Genomic DNA, 20,819 nt, shown 5'->3' on the forward strand with positions numbered 1-20,819 from the left:
TCCAGAGTTACTGCCTGACCTGGTTTTTTTTTGTAAACCAGCATTTGCAGTTCCTTCTGTCTACAGAGGTTTAAGATTATTTTAAAATGTTGTTTGCCTACAAGACTATATGTACTTTTCACGAGCCAGGAAGAAACATGGTTTGAAGTAAATCATCCTGAAGAAAGGTCTCGACCCGAAATGTTTCCAATCCAGCATTTTGTGTATATCTTCGATTTAAACCAGCATCTGCAGTTCTTTCTACACGGGTACATGGTTTAATATGTACACCCTATTTTTAAAGTATGCAATTGAGAATATAATTTTGTTCGGAAATAAGGATCGAAGGCTTCCGAATATCAGAGACTAGAAACTGGATTGCCTGGCTTTAGGGATTTAAAAAAAAATGTATACATGGTATTTTTGCTCAAAAATAAAATATCTATGCTTAGAGAACAAAATGTGTTAAATGCTTTATGAAAATAACTGACAGAAAAGATTGTGGTCAAAGGCTTTAAAAGATAGAACGACTTTGTGTATCATTGGTAAAAAGCATTTTTTTTTTAAGTCACCTAATTTCTGAAATGTTCATTGATATTTCACCTACAGTATAACATTCTTTAACTTGAGTGACTTCAAATGTTTTTTAACACCTTAATCAGTCTGAAGAAGGGTCATTGTTACCAAGTGATGCATCTTATCATATTAGGCATTTAATATCCAACCCTTTTTGCACAGAATTGATAACACATAGAAATCCTTGCAAAAAGACATTTTCTGAATGTGATACACACGGCAACTCGTTTATTTTTTCGACTAAAATAAATCCAAATGTGTAGTATTTTGCTGTTCACTATTCACTAGGTGTCTGTTTTTTAGTCTTTTAACAACTCTTTTGGTTCAAGAATCAGTAGCTGTTCCACAAACAACCTTTCTCATGGCAATCATCCACTGAAAACTACTCGCATTAATCAATGCAGAGCATATATATGGTTAATTTATATGTACACATATCTAATTGAGGAGTGATCTTTATTTATAGGAAAACTGGTAATATAAAGTTTAATATTTTATTTAACATTTTTTTAATAAGACATATGGCAAACTTTACTGTTACTGACTCCAGTATGTATTAACTCTATTAATAAATAATAATTTATTATTAACTAACTCAAAATAATTTATTTAGAATTAGTATGTATTGCTGGAAATCAACTGGGATGGCTACAATTGAAAGACAACTTCATGCTCTTTCGCCAACCAAATCCACTAATTTTCACAAGTACACGATAACTTAATTTTGCAGCAGATCTGCATTTTCTGGTATGAATATGTTCTTATTTCCATATTGTTGTGCAAGGTTTTGTTTGTTACACATCAATGGTTTTTATTTTCACGTTCGTACAGCTGAGTGAAATTCTTTTGCAAAACAACAAAATGCAGTTGCCACAATTTTGACTCCTTTTTAAAAAAAAAAAGAAAAATACAGAAAACACAAACAGTCCATACTGCAAAGTCCAGTCCATGTGTTGGAAATATTGGAGTGGCTCCAATCCAGGTAAGCCTGACCACACGTCCCTCTCCTCTGTTGACCGCCTCTGTGTCCCTGGGCGGAGGCCTCATGCAGCCGACATGCAGCGTAAAGGCACTAGAGGTAATACTCTGGTCCCTCTCCTACCATCCACTCCTCATGTCTGTTGAAACCAGCGCTCCCTCCTCGACTCGGTCTTTAAGGCTCCGAGCATTCCCCGCACATGGATTTTAGATATTATGAATACAGAAGGATTGACTAATTAAATTAAAAGCCCAGAAATGCTGGGGCTATTTTTTTCAATGCTGCACAATTTTTTTTTCTCAGAGTGAAATCTAGTTACAATCATTTTCAGATTGAAGTGACACACTGAAATCCCAACCAATATAAACCTCGGCCCTCTACTCCCACGGTCCCCAATCTCCAATCCCAGGTTCCAAATCCCTTCTTTAATACCTAGTCGATTCAGGCATGTTCTTCATTGCCTCCCCATTCCCCTCCTCAAACTTCCAGACCCTAATTACACATTCTCCTCCTTCTCACTTTGACCTTCAGCCTCGATTCACCACTCGAGTCACTACACCCAGCCCACAACCCACAACTCTGTTTCTCTGCCTGATCACTTTTGCTCCTTTCCATTGCTCCAAGGCTTCAATTCACAACTCTGATTAACCCCATAGAGTTTCATCCAATTATGCAAATCCAGTCACTAGGCCTCACATTTCTATTCCTGCTCCTGGACTTACTCCTATTTCCCTTTACACACTCTGCATTGGTCTGCATTGGTATCCACAGCCCCTGATGACCTGGAGCCCAACGACACCCATCATCTTCATGCCATGTATATTTCACCCAATACCATCTTAGATTTATACTATTTATAGAAAACAAAAATTGATTAAGAGAAATCCCTTCTCAAATTACAATTTGGTGTGAGAAAGGTTCACTTGTAACCATGTGTAGAGCTTGAACGTTAAATCCAATATCCTACCATCACCAACGTTAAGATCATTTACTTCCAAAATCCATAAAGGTCGCCTACCTCCGTTCATATAGAAACATGGAACTGCGGTTGATAGTTTACAATAAAAAGTGATACTATGTACTGGAGTAACTCAGCAGCACCTCTCAAGAACATGGATAGATGATGTATGAGTCGGGGCCCTTCCTCAGTCTCAAGAGTTGTTGCCTGGACCCACTGAGTCACTCCAGCACTTTGTATCTTTATTTAACGTTTATTCCACCCTATGTTCTCTGTCATTGACATACGTCCGTGTGACATTCAAATATATTAATTCTAAAGTCGTCAAAGTTAATCTGCAACTTTCTTCCAATGTTAAACTGCAATTTGGCAGTGTACTATTTCAACATTTCCATTTGACCAATTTACACAGGGTTCAGGGCGTAACATTCCTTAAATCTGTCGCTCACACTTTCTCTGGTGTTTTCAGTTCAATCTACTGTGCACCCTCTCCCTTATGTTCAATATTAAGTACTGTATCAGGGTCCTCAATCGGGCTATTTGAAATTATTTTCTCACACCTATATGCCAACTCAGTAATCATGTTTCAACACTTTTGCAAACCATTTATTCCAACAAACCACCTTTCGCCAAAGGTCCGGCTTCACATGTCTCAGAATCATGATTTGTTTTCAAATATGGACGTTGAAGATTAGATTTGAACTCTTCGGTTAGCAAAGTATCAGCCTCTATGAATATCGCGTCAGATCACCAGTCTCTCTCCACCTACTGTGTTTTGTTTGCCATTGGAAGTAAATACTGCGATTAAATATAACGTGTTGAGAGATTTTGTCCAACTGAATCAGTGGGTATTCACAGAACCATCACAGCTAACATCTATATCAACACTCGCAATGACCTGAACTACCAACAGTGGGTTTGCCTACAATTGCAGTCTCTGTAAAGAGCATCCAAACTTGACAAGGAAACGTCATGGAAATGCAGTGGAGGTGGGCGATGGTGTGCGCCTCGCATCACCGAGCGGCGTGCTCTGTGATTGGGGATAGTCGCTGCTCGGGAGTTGGCGGCTGCAGCCTGCCTGCATCGGCCCGCGTCTGCAAACCTTCTTGTTCTACTTTCCGACTTGTGATCTGCCTTTTCTTCTGAAGCAAAACGTCTTTGTCTTCGGTTATTCTGACGGCTTCTTCTGCGGATTTACATTTTGCAGCTCGGACTAAGAGTGGAAGTGGGCAGCGTAGCGTTGCTGAGCAGAGTGGCGACTCCCAGAGCACCCAGGTAAAGGTGGGTGTATGTATGTGGCCGCGGGCTGTAGGAGGCATCGGCTCCTCTAACTCCATGCAGTCGGCGCATGACTTGGTCTCCCTACCGGCTTGTTGATGGCTGTTTGTCGCATTGTATCTAAGGAAGACTTATAGAAGGAGGTGAACTTTTTCCAAATGTAAACCCAGTTCAACAGCTGCGTCACCTTGCACACACACCCGTGCTGGATAATGTTTATTTTTGAACTATTTGTTCAATAATTACAGTGCACCTTTAAGTGCTGGGAATGTTACTGAGTTGTAGCCAAGTGATATTAAACTGATGATTTTTAGCACCATTTGCTAAATGGTAACAAAACGTTTTGTATGAACACGGACTTGGGACAATGATTTTTTTCCCCAAGTGAAAGAAAAGTGAGATGTTTTAGTTGAATATGTAGAAATATTCTAAACGTCTAGAACTAATGATGTTGTACTTTTCGGTAACTTTAGAAATAGATCCTAAAGTACCTGGTGTCGGTCACTGTTGACGGCAATGATGATCAGAATAAGAGATTGTGCCACATGTCTTTGCATCTTAAACGCGAGTTTTAAAAATGAGCAGAGGCGATGTTTTACCGTCCCAAGGACACCGTAAATGCCTTAGGGCTCCGGCACAGCGGAGAGCGGAGGATTCGTATCTCTCGAGTGTTAATTTACTTAGTTTAAGTAATGCAGTGTCCCAGCGCGTTGAGTTCGCAGGACGTTGTCGGGTCATTATTATGAGTAAGTTCCTGGAAAATTACTGGAATGAAATTTTGTGTAACACGGTTACTACATCTGGCAGTAATGCAAAAAATAATTATTGGGCGGCTTCTGACTAGTAAGTGTCGAATGAAATGGTGTGCAGGAGAGGTTGCGTTTTCTGATTTCAACTTCAGGCATAACTAGACAACACCTCAGTGTAGTTTAGCAGACTGGGGGTGGGCCGTCAGGTATTCGATGTTCTTTTAGATTACAGTATTTGTAGAAAGTATTCGCACGGCATACTGTGGAAAAGTGGAAGATGTTACACATGATCTGTTATATGGTCTAATAAGGGACCTGAGCCGAAACGTCGCTTGTCCAGTCCCTCCACAAGTGCTACCTGGCCCGCTGAGTTCCCCAACACTTTGTGTTTTGCTCTGTCATTTCGTTCCATTCAATACCCGAAGTATTTAACGAAGTACTTAACGCAGAACCGTTTGGAAAAGGCATGAATATATATATATAATATCTATATTTATTTAAAAAAAAACATTGACAGTGAAATATATGGTCACATTGTAATTGGGAAGATAGAAGGTTAAGTCCATGGGTAGTTAATTTGAATGCGAGACTCAGGAAGTTGACTGTTTTCCTGCTCATGGAGGAGGAACACATTACCTTTTCCTGGTGTTCCCCTGCGAGGCGTGCGAACTAGATAGTAAGCGAACATTGTTCAACATTCAACTGTTCAAATGTTCAACCTTTCAGAATCAATACTTGTAACCTGAAGTCCAAAAGCTGAAGTGATTTCATTTTCGCACTGACCAAGTGGGTGTCACTGGCGACATCAACATTTAGTCCCCATTCGTCCTTGACAAGTTAGTGGTGAGCAGCTGCTTTGCAGTCCGGCTGGTGACGGTATTCCCACCGTATTTGTGAACTTGGGAGATACAAGGTTTATAGCTAACGACGGTTAAGTAAGATGCGTATTGTTTCAAGCCAGGGTGAATTGTAACTTGGACGGCAACTTGTCTATGTGCATAATCTTTAAGCTATAATCTATCCACCTCAGCTCTCGCTTTAAATATAGACCCATTTTCTGGGCACTTGAGAAGTGTGATTCTGTCTATCTCCATGAGTGCAACATTAACAACTTAAAATGCTATCTAGATGAAAGGGGCTTCTTTGATTGTCGAGAGTGATGGATGAGATGCCATTCATTCACTCCATTTATAGCACTTTGTAGCTGCTCGCCATCTTCCAAACATGTGTAACAGACTACTTCCTAAAAAAGATGAGAGCTCATGGCATCAAAGGGCAGATACTAGCATGGATAGCAGGTTGACTGAATGGTAGAAGGCAAAGAGTGGCAATAACGACGGCGGGGGGGGGGGGGGGCTTTTCTGGTTGGCTACCAGTGACTAGCGGAGTTCAACAGGGGTCAGTGCTGGGGCCACTACTCTTCACGTTGTATATCAATGATAGACAAAAGTGCTGGAGAAACTCAGCGGGTGCGGCAGCATCTATGGAGCGAAGGAAATAGGCAACAAGAGGGCTGAGGGAGAGTTGAGAAGGAGGGGACTGCAAGGGCTACCGGAAATTGGAGAAGTCAATGTTCAAGGCGCTGGGGTGAAGGCTTTGTGGTCAAGTTTGCAGATGATAGGTGGAGAGGCAGGTAGTGTAGAGAAAGCAGGGACTCTGGGAAAGATAGATCAGCCATGATTGAATGGCGGAGTAGACTTGATGGGTCGAATGGCCTAATTCTGCTACTATCACTTATGAACATGAAATAAGAATGTGGCAATGTGCAGCAGAGTTTCTAATCATGATCTTATTGACTGGTTGAGGCAGTTGCAGGGACCCAAGTGGCTGACTCTTGCTCATAATTTATATGCTTATACGAAGAGCGTTTGGAAAGGAATGGTCCATTTAAGTTTATTTTCCGTGCCCACCAGGATGTTGATAAGGTTAATGTTGCTGGAAGGTGGATGGTTGAACACTCGTTGTCAGAGGAATTGCAAACACAGTGAACATTGTGCAATCATTTGTCAACGACCTCAATTTACCTTATGATTGAGGGAATGTAATTACTGAACGAGGCGATGGTGGCTACTCTTAGCTACTGCTCGGAGGATCTCCTGCAGTAATATCCTTGGATTGAGATCATTTTGGCTTCATTTGCAATATTGTGTTCTAAGATTGATTCCAGCCACAGTGTATTCCCAATTCCCATTGCTTTCAGACACAAAAGGATAGAGTAACACGACAGGTCAGACAGCATATTTGGAGAAAAGGAATAGGTGACGTCTCGGGTCGAGATCCTTTGGGTTTTTTAAGGTTCCTTCACGACACCAATTAAATATTGACTTGATGTCAAAAGGATTGATCTTATCTCTCCCTAGCAACTGTTGTTTGAATGAAGGAGACAATTGGTCCTGAGCTCAAGATGAGAAACGGTCAGGTGGAGTGAAGTGAGTGTTACTTGATAGCAATATACAGGGTGTTCCAACACTGAACACAGTAGCCTTTTTTTATTATATGTTATTTTAGCATTTTGGTAACACTAGAGATTTAAGGATCTTCCATGTTGCAATCACATAAGTCAGATGGGTAGGTTTGAAAGAATGTTTTCCTAACAAAGGTTTATTAAACCTGATATAAAAAATATAAATGACTGGAGGTTCTCAGGTCAGAAAGCATTTGGTAGAGAGGGAAACAGTTTCATGTTTCAAGTTGATGACTTTTCCAAAGTGTTTTAAATTAAAAAATTATTTTAATGACCAAGGCCGAGGCCCTTCAGATGTCTTGACCTGAAATATCATTTTTATCACGTTCTCCAGGGATGCTATCTGACCTGCTGAGTTACTCCTCTCGTGTATTAACCAGTATCCGCAGTTCTTTGTTTCTATCATCCGCAGTCTTTTTTTGTAGTAAGGAAGTGGTTGTCAATCGTTTGTTTTCAAATGCTATTAAAAATTGTGTGTTAGTAGACATTTCTTCTCTTGCATTAACCCATTTACAGTCTTATGCACATGCTCTGGTTGATTATTTCTAAATTAGCGTAATTGTGAAACAATAAGTGAATGTTGATTAGCTGCTTGGATCCGAGTAGCTTCATAATTGCTGTAGCGGTATTATAATGTATATAAAATAAAGTTTTGCATTGTCATGTTAGCAAACAATGCAGATTTGATGTAGTAAATGTGTACTCCCAGTGGCATCTATCTGTCATCTCGTTGATCTAAATGGAGTAACATCTGAAATTATACATGTGTGAGAACCCGTTTGCAAAGCTTGTACAAGATAGCTGATAGTAAATCTGATGAGTAATAATTAAACTGACATAAAGCATCTCTGCAACCTGTGTGATGGAGGAACTTGTACGGTTTTATTCAGGGGATGGTGGTGATGATGGAGAATCAGAAAAACAAGCTAACAAAATTGCTTGATTTGTAGCTGTTAACATGAAAGCATTATGTGTTTAAATAAATTTAAATAGTGTTTTTAAAATCAGATTGTGACATTGATAAGAAAATGATCCACTACAGAACGCCTGCCCAAAGTGACCATGCAACATGGTGAAACAAACCTCGCACTTTTTATGAAGAATTTGACTGAGTACTTAAAAACATTAGTTAAGATAAGAGACAATGGATGCAAGTATTAAATATTAGAGGAATTTTACATGAATGAATCTGGAGGGTTAATGGACAAATGAAAATTATGTGTAGGTAGGAACTGCAGTTGCTAGTTTAAACCAAAGACGGACACAAAATGCTGGAGTAACTCAGCGGGACAGGCAGCATCCCTGAGATAGGAATGGGTAGCATTTTGGGTCGAGACCCTTCTTCAGACTGATGAAAGCCTTTCCTACTTTTAACAAGGGAGAAAGAACATATGGAAGGAACAGTAGACATGTCAGCCTAATGGTGCTAGGATATAAACTGGAATGTTATACAAATGATTTAATATGAAAGTAAGATGAAATAGGGAAAATAATGACATGGATCTCCAAGGGGAAAGAAATGGCCTAAGAACATTGAATCCTGTAGGATATAATGAGTCTGATCATGCTCAAATTGGCCCAGTGGGGCTGTTGAGCTGGCAATATCAAAAAGTGTATTTCATTAAAGATTTATTTGCATAAATTCAGGAACTGGAAATTATTGTTTAATTGTTTTTTTCATTGAAAAAATAAATCTGCATTTACTTTATCACTCAATGTTGGCGATCGCCTTTGATGGCTATCTGCTGAGGTAATTTGTTCCCAACATCTTGCCTACTGTTTGGAGGCCTAGAAATAACTCCCATCAGGGTCTTTTCACCCTTACAATTTCTTAGCTCTACCCATAAGGATTCTCCATCTTCTGATCCTGTGTCACCCCTTGCTAGGGACCGAATGTAATTCCTTACCAGCAGAGCTACTTTTTGAGAGGGTGTGTGGTCTTGGCTATTCGGCTTCCAGCTCTGATCCTCTTTCAGCCACATCTCCGTGATGCCACAGTTGTAACAACTAATTTCTAACTCTGCTACAAGGTCATCCACTTTGTCCGTAAACTGTATGCATTCAATTATAACACCATAGTTCACCACCGCTCTTCTCATATTGGTCCAATTTTTACCTGACAGACTCTTATCCCATCTTAAATTATTTGTCCTATTACTTCCGGAGAATTCAGTAACCTCCTCTGCACTCTCCTTCCCTCATCCATACATTTCAAATTTGTTGACCCCATCCCCCACTATTTAGTTCAAAGCCCTATCTAAGGCTCTGGTTATGTGGTTGTGTAAGAAAGAACTGCATATGTTGGTTTAAATCGAAGGTGGACACAAAATGCTGGAGTAACTCTGCGGGTGAGGTAGCATCTCTGGAGAGAAGAAATGGGCAACGTTTCGGACCCTTCCTCAGACTGATTATGTGGTTTGCCAGGACCCTGGTCCCAGCCCGGTTCAAATGGAGTTCGTTCCATCGGAACAACTTCCTTTTTTTCCCCAATACTGGTGCAAATGTCCCATGAATTAAAATCCACTTTTCTCACACCAATCTTTGAGCCACACATTCAACTGCTTAATCTTCTTGACCCAATGCCAATTTGCTTGTGGCTCAGGTAGCAATCCGGAAGTTATTACCTTTTTAGCTCTGCTTTTCAATTTAACCCCCAGCTTCTCAAATTCCCTGAGCAGAACCTCTTTCCTAGTTTTACCTACGCCATTGCTTCCCCCATGGATCATGACTGCGGGATCTTTCTCCTCCCATTCTATATTCCTCACTCAGGGTAGACGAGATGTCCCGAGCCCAGGCACCAGGCAAGCAGCACAGCATTTGGGACTCTTGATCCTCATGGCAGAGAATAGTATCTATTCCCCTGACAATGCTATCTGCAATTACAACAACTATGTGTCTTTTCTCTCTCTCTCCTGTTGACTGATTCCCTGATCCACTGTACCATGGTACATGGCTGCTCATCCATCATCCAGCCCCCATGCATGTCTGCACAAGGAGCAAGAATCTCAGACCTGCTTGACAAGCTCACGTGCTGAGGCTCCTTAAACACTGCCTTCACCTCTATCCCCCAGCCACCTATTGTTCCCATTATTCTGCCTTGCTCCCTTCTTGTGCAGTGCGGTAATATATGCAATTTTCCAATCACCTGGGACTACTCCCGACTCTAGTGATTCTTGAAATATCACGTGGAGTGGTGCGGCCTTTCCTGGAGACCGGCCCGGAGCTTCAAGCCACAGGTGCGGTGCGGACTTACCATCGCAGAGCTTGGTTTTTTTTGCCGATGATCGCCAGTGTTGGAGCTCCGACCGTGGGGCCTGTGGACTTTAACACCGTGAAGCAGCGGTATTCGGTAAGAAGCGGTGGACTCGGGAGCTCCATGCCGCGGAGTGTTCTGATCCATCCCGACGCCGGAGTTTCGATCATCCCGACGAGAGGCCTTGAACAGCGGACCGTCGGCAACTGCCCAGTTCAAAGGCCCCGACCATGGGTGAGCAAAGAAGGAAGATGACTGAACTTTATTGTCTTCCATCACGGTGAGGAATGTTGATTCCATTGTGGTGGATGTTTATGTTAAACTTAATTTTATATGCTGTGTGTATTTTTGCTTTTTACTTAGTATGGCGGTATGGTAACTCAAATTTCACTGTACCTTAATTGGTACATGTGACAATTAAATTGAATCTTGATCTTGAATGAAAAGATCCTGCATCTTCTGGATTATTCCCAGAAATTCCTGCCATTGCTGTTCCACCATCATCCCTGCTTGGGTCCCTTTCCAGTCAACTTTGGTCAGCTCCTCCCTCATGCCTCAGCAGGAAAAATGTTCCCGATGTTGGGGGAGTCCAGAACCAGCGGTCACCGTTTAAGAATAAGGGGTAGGCCATTTAGGACGGAGATGAGGAAAAACTTCTTCACCCAGAGAGTTGTGCCTCTGTGGAATTCTCTGCCACAAAAGGCAGTGGAGGCCAATTCACTGGATGTTTTCAACAGAGAGTTAGATTTAGCTCTTAGGACTAAAGGAATCAAGGGATATGGGGAAAAAGCAGGAACGTGGTACTGATTTTAGATGATCAGCCACGATCCTATTGAATGGCGGTGCTGGCTCAAAGGGCCAAATGGCCTTCTCCTGCACCTATTTTTCTATGTATGAGCCACTGAGCGTAAAGGGAGCTATGCCTCTGGGATAGAGATGGAGAATGGGATGATGACTGGACATTCTACAAATATGGCAACATTGTTTTTTTTTAAATAGTTGGTGAAGACTGTCCTAAATGTAACCTACGCCACGTGATGATCAGGAGAAGGATTCTATTACAAATGACTTGATTGTGTGCACCTTTGTGTGCCCAGTAGCTAGGTTTAAGATGAGTCGTCTATCTAGTATTATTACTTTTAGTAAAACCTTGATGCAACTTGAGTTGTTGCTAGGTCATTTTAAAGGGCTGATGGAGTAATCCATCATCTCAAGAAACACCCGTCCTTTATAGGCCAGCTGGATAAAGATAGCTTTTCCGAATGGACATGAATGAACATGATTACAAGCTTACTAACTATCACCATTGAAGGCAGAACTTGAGCGGCTATGCACACACTTTTATGCACACACTTATCTAGTATACCGATTACTTGTTTCTCTTCTAGAAGGTCAATACTTTGTTTTACATCCAAGCTCTCAGTCAGCACAAATATTTATCTTGAGACGTATACCATTTTTTTTTCCCCTGTTAAGGGGGGCGTCACAGTGGTGCAATGGTAGAGTTGCTGCCTTACAGCGCCAGAGACCTGGGTTCGATCCTGACTATGGGTGCTTGTCTGTACGGAGTTTGTTACTTGTTACCAAGAAATGCCGCCAAATTCCAAATTCTTTTAAATTCTTTTAAATTCTTTTAAAATACCTATTTATTATTTACTAATAAGTGTACATGTGTTAATGGTTGTCGTGTTTGTATTTTTTTTAACCGGAGGAGATGTAATGCAATTTCGTTGCACAGTATTGTGCAATGACAATAAACATATTCATTCATTCATACCTGTGACTTGAAAGTGTTTTCCCCAGGATCTCTGGCTTCCTCCCACACTCCAAAGACATACGGGTTTGTAGGTTAATTGCTTTGGTAAAATTGTAAATTGTCCCCAGTGTGTCTATAGGATGTGCGGTGATCGCTGGTCAGCGCAGACCTGTTGGGCCGAGGGGGCTTGTTTCCGCGCTGTATTGCTAAACTAAACTAAGAGTGTCCTAGTTGTGCTATTGCTCCGTTTAAATTATGGATTGTTGTTATTTTTGACCATTTATTTTAAATTTCCAATTGGTTTTAAAATGTGTAATGCTGGTTGTTGCTTGCTAATTGACTGTATTTTCTTCTGTTAATTAATTTAAAATGGAATACTTCAAATTTTGGATTTCTGCCTCATTACCTAATATGAAGTAATTCAATGGAGAGTACATTGTGCATTGTTGGAAATAGTTTTGCTCGGATTCCTTGTCGGGAATACAATTTAAAGGAGGCACCGGCATTTATTGCCAATCACAAATTTTTCTTCAGCTGGTAGTCACCCAATACCTTGAATTATTGCGGGTTTTTCTCTCACAGTGGTATAGGGTATGTAACTCAAAGATATAGACCAAACAGCTAAAAGGAAATGACAATATATTTCAGTGTCAACGTGTGACTTGGAGGGAGCCTTGCAGCTGATGACATTGCCAGGTGCATGTTGATGTCATCCTTGATGGTGCAGGTAAAAGCTTTGGGAAATGATGCCATAAAATTGTGAAGACTGTAGGTTTGGAAAGTCAATTCATTTTTGTATGGACACTGCAGCCATATAGCATGGTGAATATGAATGTGGTCTTGTGAGTCAAGTCAGAGATTTTATTCTCTCTGCTCCTTGACAACTGTCAATCAGAAGGAAAGTTTATTTACTTCTTAATTTTTACTTAATTTCCTAGCATTTACATTTCCCACCATCCCCAAATGTAATACTACGATTATAACATAATTAGTTATTGTTTAAACGTTTCCATAAGATTGTATTACTATTTTCAATTGGAAGCACAGTTCTAACAAATTTCTAGTTTTATTGAATTATACACTACTGATATTAGCATTGACCCATAAATATGAAGGTACATATATTTCTGCTGAACTTGGATCTGGGTCTTGAATTTTTGGCAACATTTGTGACGGCCTCTCTTTCTAACATAATCCATTTGAATTATGCCTCACTAAAAGCTATAAACGTAGAAAGTGTTTTACAGGATCTTCAATAATAGTTCATGAATAAGGTTAAAGGTCATTTTTTAGTAATAGCCCTTTGCTTCCCCCTTTGTGTTTATATCTGAACTTTTGCTACGAATTGAAAAGGTGCTTTGCTACTGATTGGAAGAGGTGCATTTTCTCTATGAAATCCGGTAAGTAGATACTTACCAAACCCCAGGATGTTTACTTTCCATAACTTTTTTTGAACAATTACATAGTTATAATGGACGAGGTCTCTGATATAATGGTTCACTCATAAATATTGCATGTCAGCTCACTGCCCAATCCATTGAAAAACAATTACTCACATCCTGTTGTTTTAAGTCGCTGTTTCATATTGGAAAGCAAAACCTCATTAATCTAGTATGCTTGGGACTTCCATGTTGCTGGGCTTGCAGATGTTACAGACTATAGGATATTAAGTGTTACATTGTACAGTAGAATAATATTTTTCTCATGAACCAGGTGAGTTTTAAAGGGGAGCTGGGGCCCTGGTGAATTGAAAGTGTGGGAGTCAGTGTCAGATGCCAAACCATGGGGATTTCCAAAGAATTGGAGAGCAGCTATATTTGGCTTTGTGACTGAGGAAACCTGCAGTCAGTGAGAACAAATCTAGCTTGTGAGTAGCAACGCCACTGCTAAGATGTTTTTATCCACCTTATCTGCATTTCAAGATCTCCAATAACACACCATGATGTTAAAATGCTCTAGGATATCATGTTTCTCTCCCTGACCGTGGTACTTTCCATGTCTTCCTGAGTTAGTTCAAAGAAATACTTCCTGTCTGTATTATCACCTACTCCCTGTGTTCCACACATTAATCATCACTCTAATCGTGAAGTGTCCTACTCCTGCCACACACCCTTTAACATTCAATACACGTCAAAGATCTTTCAGGATTTTCTATTTTCTACTTTTTTTTCCCAGAGATGTTTACTTTTCTGATTTGCCTTCCTAATTTCCTCAAGTGTACTACATTATTTGCACTCAAGGATTTGCTTGTTCCCAGCTGCCCGTATGTGATATACCTTTTTTTTCCACTGACCAGACCCTTAAGGGTCTGTCCCACTTGGGCGACCTAATCCGCGAGTTCTGGCGAGTTTGCCCACGACTCATAATCGCAACATGGTCGACACAAGGTCGTAGGAGGTCTTCGTAACTCTCCTTCATGCTTGAAAGTGGGCTCCGCATACTCGAGGCCTTAGCTAGGTCGCTGCGTTTTTTCAATATGTTAAAAAATGCCCGCGAGTAAAGAAAGGTCGCCATGGAAAAAATCGATACTTTTTTTACTCGTAGGTTTAGTCGTAGTAGGTCATCGTGTTATTCATAGGTGATCGAGGGTAGTCGAAGGTAATCAAAGGTATTCGTAGATAGTCTTCATCATAGTCGAAGGGAGGTCGAAGGAGATCGACTGAGGTCGTGTTCACTCTCCACTATTCGGTGTCCAATTTTCCCGAAGTTAGTCGTAGCTAGTCATAGCTAGTCGAAGCTGGCCTTCAACATAGTGGAAGGAGGTCTTCAACATGTCATTTTTTTTCAAACTTTTCTAAACTCGCCAATTAGGTTGCCCAAGTGGGACAGCCCCTTTAATATCCGCCTTTCAGGGCACAGTTACTGGTGACATGCTGTTTTTTTCGATGGGGGGGGGGGAAGCAGGGTGTGAAATTGGTTGATCTTTTGATTCAATTCTGTGGGCAATGGAAGGTAGGCATCAAGTGACAGATCACTTGGTCAGCTGCACGGTTAGAAGTTGCATGTGTTCAAGTTGAGGAGCATTTGTTGCTTTATTTTTGGTTGTGAATTCTCACGGCTGTGCAAATCTGGGAAAAGAAAAAAAGAACATTTCTGGACCTTTTGTATCTGTTGGGAGAGGGAGGTGGGGGGTTGATAAAGTGGAAGCTCCGCTGTCTGCATTCGTCATGCGGTTTGTTTCTGAAATCAACGGTTCAAACGGTCTTGCAAGTTATGTTATAACTTTATCAAAATTCCATCTTTTCCTTTTACACAATTTTCATGTTGTGAGTGTCCTTTCTGTTACAGCTCTGTGCAAAAGCTATTCGTTTTTTTACAGCAGCTAAAAGTGCAACCTAACAGTGCCACAAAGCTATCTGGGCAATCTTTCCTGTAGTACTGCAGATATGCAAGTCGTTAAAATGATGTTCATGTTGGAGTTTTTATCGTTTCTTCAGCAATGGAACATCAGTTTGCTTTTCACATTAGGGCATTTAGGCGATAGTTGTTTCCTTTTTTTTTTAAAAACTGAGAATTTGCATTCATTCAATTGGCATGATGCTAATTTTTTTTGGTGTGAGTACAGGCAATTGTCTTTTGTACAGGTGCACAACCTTTTATCCGAAGATCCAAATAACGAAAACCTCCGAATAGCGGCCATTTTTTCGGTCCTTGAAGAAAGGTCCTTGAAAACGTTCACCGAGGGCGGCCCGCAGAGGTGACAGCGGAACCTCCGGTCGGTCCACGAAGAAAGGGGAACTAAATCCCCATTCATAAAAGAGAAGGTGAGGGTATATTGCGCGGGAGGGTTAATAATTGACAATATGCTGCTGCCTGCCCGCTGAGTTAAAAAGTTCCCACGGTAGACTCATGATACACAGTGTTTCGTGAGTCTTGCGTGGGAACTTTTTAACTCAGCGGGGCAGGCAGCAGCAGATTGTCGCTCGCTTCAGTTTCACCCCACCTACACACCTCTGTTTCCCGGCCATGTGTGTGACCCCTTCCCTCCCCTCTCCAGCTCCCCGCCCATTGCACCGGCGCGGGGGCTTTGCACTGTCTTCACGTCGGCGACGCTAGCAGGACCGTGCCAGTCACCGGAGACGTCAGGACCAACGGGACACCGACCCCCAGGCCCACTGCAAGCACGGAGATCCCAGAGACCCGCAGCCAGCAGCAGCCCAGCCCCGTTCCAACTCCAGAGGAAAACTGCAAACTGGCCGGAGACGTCAGGACCACCAGAAGCCGTTCCCCGAGCTGCGCCCCCTCATCGGGACACCGACCCCCAGGCCCACTGCAAGCACGGAGTACCCAGAGACCCACAGCCAGCAGCAACTCCAGCCCAGCCCCGCTCCAACTCCAGAGGAACATGTAGGGGCAGAAGCTGATGGTGTGCAAGGTACGTCTTGTTCTTGGGGTGGCGGATGAGGGGGCGCAGCTCGGGCTGTGGGCAAACTGCCACTTGTCGCCGTAGCGGCCCATCGGGGAGCGGATTCCTCTGGAGTTGGAGGGGGAGGGGGGTATTGTGCTGTTTGATTGCCCCCTGCTATCCCAGGGACAGGGAGACACAGCGGCTTTTTAGACTGGTGGGCAATCACTTCCAAAGTTCTGCCCACACAGTCAGTACACCTCTCCTACACTGCATTTCATACAAACATTTATTCTGCAAGAAAAAACTACATTGAAGACTCAAACTCGCGACCGAGTTTACTGCCAGGATCAAGGCGCAAACTCGCGACCTTGCGGATATGAGCCGAGCACTCTACCACTGAGCCAGCCATTAAAATCTACGCTAAAAAATTTCCATTCCGAAGACCGACAAATTCTGAATTACGAAAAGTGTCTGGTCCCAAGGCTTTCGGATAAAAGGTTGAGCACCTGTACTTGTCTGTACTCCGAAAGTATGTTACTTTTGTAAATATGGTACAATATTAAAGCTTCAGTTTAGCAGTGTGTACATTGAACAAAGGAAAGAATCTTGTAATAAAACAAAATCATTCATATCTGTTGTCATGATTATGGCTTGTAACATCAACAATACATTAAAGGTATTTATAGAAGCAGTATTTCTAAAGCTTTGCTTGTGTTTCCTAAAATGAATGGGGAACCTTGTGTTGATAACATTTATTATTTAATAAATTCATTTCGCATTTTCTTTGTCTGCTGGGTGTATGTGTATACTGCTTAAGTTGTCTTAAAAATATATATTTTTTTTTTTTAAAGAGACACAATTAGATAATTTGGAGGGTCAGTTAAAACCATTCTAGTCATTCCTGTGGAGTATTATTATTAAAGCTTTATTTCAGACACAGGTCCATATAACACATCAAACAGTACAAAGAATTACAAAGATACATTAAAAAATTGCATATTAGCCTAAAATATATATAAGCTATTGCACCAATGGCGTCTTAGCCTAGAAGTGAATCTATAGCAGCTTTTCAGAGGGCTGACTAGGGCTTCAATTATGTGGTTCTCTGATTTGTCCAGGCGACACATAAAACTAAACATCAGCTGTCTTAAGAGTGCCTCACAGGTTGGCACTCTAGTGGACACGAACAATTGACTGGCACTATGCCACCTAGGGACACGAAGTAGCAACCTCATTGCATCATTGTATGCAACCTTAAGCCTCTGCATACTCTTTTTCTTATAATTAGACCACAATTGAGCAGTATATAACGGTGTGATGTAGGTTCTGAACAGAGAACACTTCACAGAATCAGAGCACATATAAAACTTCCTTATAAACATGTTGGCTTGAAGATAAATTTTACAGCGCTGTCGGTAGAGGTCTTTGTCATTCTTCCAGTCATCAGATATGACATGACCTAAGTATTTAATTTCCTCACACACAGCAAGAGGACTGTCTGACAAATAAAAGGTTGGAAAAGTTGATTCCCTGTCCTCAGCGCTTCTAATTACCATTATGCGGCTTTTCTTAGCGTTATACTTTATGTCATAATCAAGGCCATACTGAGAGAGCACACCTTCAGCATCTGCTGCAGCCCAGCACTATATGGACAGAGCAGGACCAGGTCATCTGCATACATCAGAAGATTAACAATAGTGTTGCCCACAAGACAGCCAGTTTTTAGCCTATTTAACTGATTTGACAATTCGTCCATATAAACATTAAATAAAATAGGAGACAAAATTCCTCCTTGCCACACTCCGTTACTAACACAGAATGGAGCAGATACAACATATAATGCTATAACGTCAAGCTAAGGTTAAATTGAGGTTTTTAATTGCCTATCAGAAATGCCAAACGTGGAGTACGCAGGAAATATCCTTCTAGCTTGGATTTGAACACAGTGAAGAAACCTGTTCAAACAGTAAGGAAACCAAGCATAATTTATCATTTTTTTCATTGCACCATGTCTACACTTTGCAATTCATTTGTATAAACGTGTTGTTTAGCATAAAAGTTACCTTGGTTTATACTGCTATTGTGGAAGTAGTCATTAGATGATATGCACATATTTTATGCTCTTTGGTAAAAGCTAATGTTGCTTGGGAGAAGGATCCTGACCTGAAACATCACTTATCCATGCCCTCAAGGGATGCAGCCTGACCTGCAGAGTTACTTCAACATTTTGTGTGGTGCTTGGAAGAATCATAACAGACGATAGATTTGTAAAAGCATATGTGTGTTTTTACAATACTGGGTACAAAAAAGTGTGACATCATATATAAAACTGAAGTTCACAAATAAATTATTTCAACCTGATTCTGATTAATCAAAAACCTTCACAGCGGCAGCACATGACAGGGAGCGATAGTTCATGAAGTTTGAGAACATTTGAATAATGAACAAAATTCCTTGTTTAACATGCGTTCCTATGTGTTATTTTTACACTTTATGCTTGGTGTCTACCATAACCGTTACATGAATCTAACTTTCTAAAGTCATTTTTTTCCTAAAGCATAATAGCTGATTTCTTCATATTTGCAGTTTTTCCAACATACAAATGTGCTTTCTTGCTATAATAGGTGCAGTAGTAGGCCATTCGGCCCTTCGAGCCAGCACCGCCATTCAATGTGATCATGGCTGATCATTCCCAATCAGTACCCGTTCCTGCCTTCTCCCCATATTGTCTCGAGTATGTGACCAAACGAGCAATATTCCTGTTATCTACTGAAACGTGTGTTACACAGTGTCCAAGGGTGGACACCAAAATGAAAGTAGCTTCTGTTTCTTCAAGTATTTCTTTTTTTGTAATTTTTTTCTCATGTTTTGAATAAACTTTATGGAAGTATTTGTCGATATATAATAAGAGACTGCAGGTACATAATTTCATGGAAATATAGCTACTGCAAAATGCTGGTGTTACACGTGTGATGGTGGACACCAAAAATATTCACTAATTTTGGCATGCAGCAGCTTTTACAGGATCTTGATATTAAGGTAACTTTCTTCTCATAATTTCATTATCTATTGAGTTCTTCAAACTAGAAAATGTTCAATCTCCTTGGAAGGTTCTTTGGTCTTAATTTACCATTGTGGTGTAACGGTGGTTACTGTAAAATAGAGTGGACACCAAGAGTAACCACCGTTACAATCTTTGAAAAATGGCCATTCAGAGCACTTAATGCCAAATTTATCAAAGTTTTGCTTATTACTGTGAAACATGCATCTCTGCAAAGCAACAAACTTGAAAATGTTTTGAATTATAATGAAATGAATGCAGAAATTGCCTCTATTTCATTGTGTCAAAGCATGTCACATTTTTGGTGTCGTAAAAATGTATATTTTTGAGCTATAAACTGGTTGAATCAGGGAATTAATTTAATTCCTAACTTGATTTTATCTCGACTATCTCTTGCACATTTGAGTAACAATCCCAGAAAAAATTAACACCATACTACCTGTACTTGAAACTGTGGAGATATGAGATTTTTAATGTTCTGTGCTGAAATCTCTCCAGTGTTGTAAAAGTTCACATATGATGCATAGTCTGCCATTTTTCTTGGAGTTTCTCAGGATTGAGGATGATTTGTTTTTAATGTAGTTGTGTGGTTTCTATCTGGTAAATAATCTTGAGGGAAACATATGCTGAGAAGTGCAGATGACTGAGAATTTTTAAATGTTGGATGACTGCTGTTCACCAGCTACAACGCCAGCTTGAATTAGATGTTGGTTCAGTGCCAAAGTGCTCTAAGACAACTAGAGACAATCTGTGGCTAAATTAACAACTACACATGCCCAATTGTTCGCTTTGGTGTCTCCCTCCAACATTTTATTTCATTAAATATCACTGATCTGAAATATTGACATGCTCTATCTACAGATGTTGCATGAATGGAGTCATTCAGAACAAGGCGAGTTCTCCTGCTTTTTGTCTTCCACCCACTAGCCTCTGCATCTACAATACAATACAATACCTTTTATTTGTCATTTGAACCACATGAGGTTCAAACGAAATTTGGTTTCTGCAGCCATACAAGAAAAGAACCAAGACACACACCAACACAATTCAATTCACTTAAACATCTGGAGGAGACTCACTGTGATGGAAGGCAAAGACTTGTCTCTCCCCTGCTCTCCATTCCTCTCCCGAAGTCGAGGTCAAAGCCCCCGGCGGGCGCTAGCAAGTCCGCGGCCACTCAAAGCCACGCCGGGCGATGTAGGGCCCTGCCCCGGGTCTTGTTGTTGGAGCCCCCGGCGGGCGCTAGCAAGTCCGCGGCAATTTACAGCCGCGCCGGGCGTTGTTAGGCCCCCCCTCCAGGTCACTCTCAACCCTGCAATTCGGGCGGGAGAAGTCGCCGTTGCCGATGCCCCGCAAAGCAGTCTCCCACTGGGGACCCGCGAGCTCCCAGCGTCACCATCCACCGGAATCAGGTCGCA

The 20,819-nt window shown here is 41.2% G+C and overlaps 1 protein-coding gene across 3 annotated transcripts in view; it reads left to right on the forward strand.

Annotated features, from left to right (window-relative positions):
• The first annotated feature begins 3,497 nt into the window (after nucleotides 1–3,497).
• Nucleotides 3,498–20,819, forward strand: part of osbpl3 (oxysterol binding protein like 3) — a 156,209-nt gene continuing 138,887 nt past the window's right edge. For 2 of the 3 annotated variants that reach the window (XM_033047887.1, XM_033047896.1), the window contains exon 1: nucleotides 3,501–3,767. The gene's annotated coding sequence lies outside the window, so the exon portion shown is untranslated. Of the gene's footprint in view, nucleotides 3,774–20,819 lie in introns of all 3 variants that reach the window. The other variant, XM_033047878.1, reaches the window with a different exon arrangement.

Source organism: Amblyraja radiata, chromosome 2 (assembly GCF_010909765.2).
Source record: "Amblyraja radiata isolate CabotCenter1 chromosome 2, sAmbRad1.1.pri, whole genome shotgun sequence".
Classification (NCBI taxonomy): Eukaryota; Metazoa; Chordata; class Chondrichthyes; order Rajiformes; family Rajidae; genus Amblyraja; species Amblyraja radiata.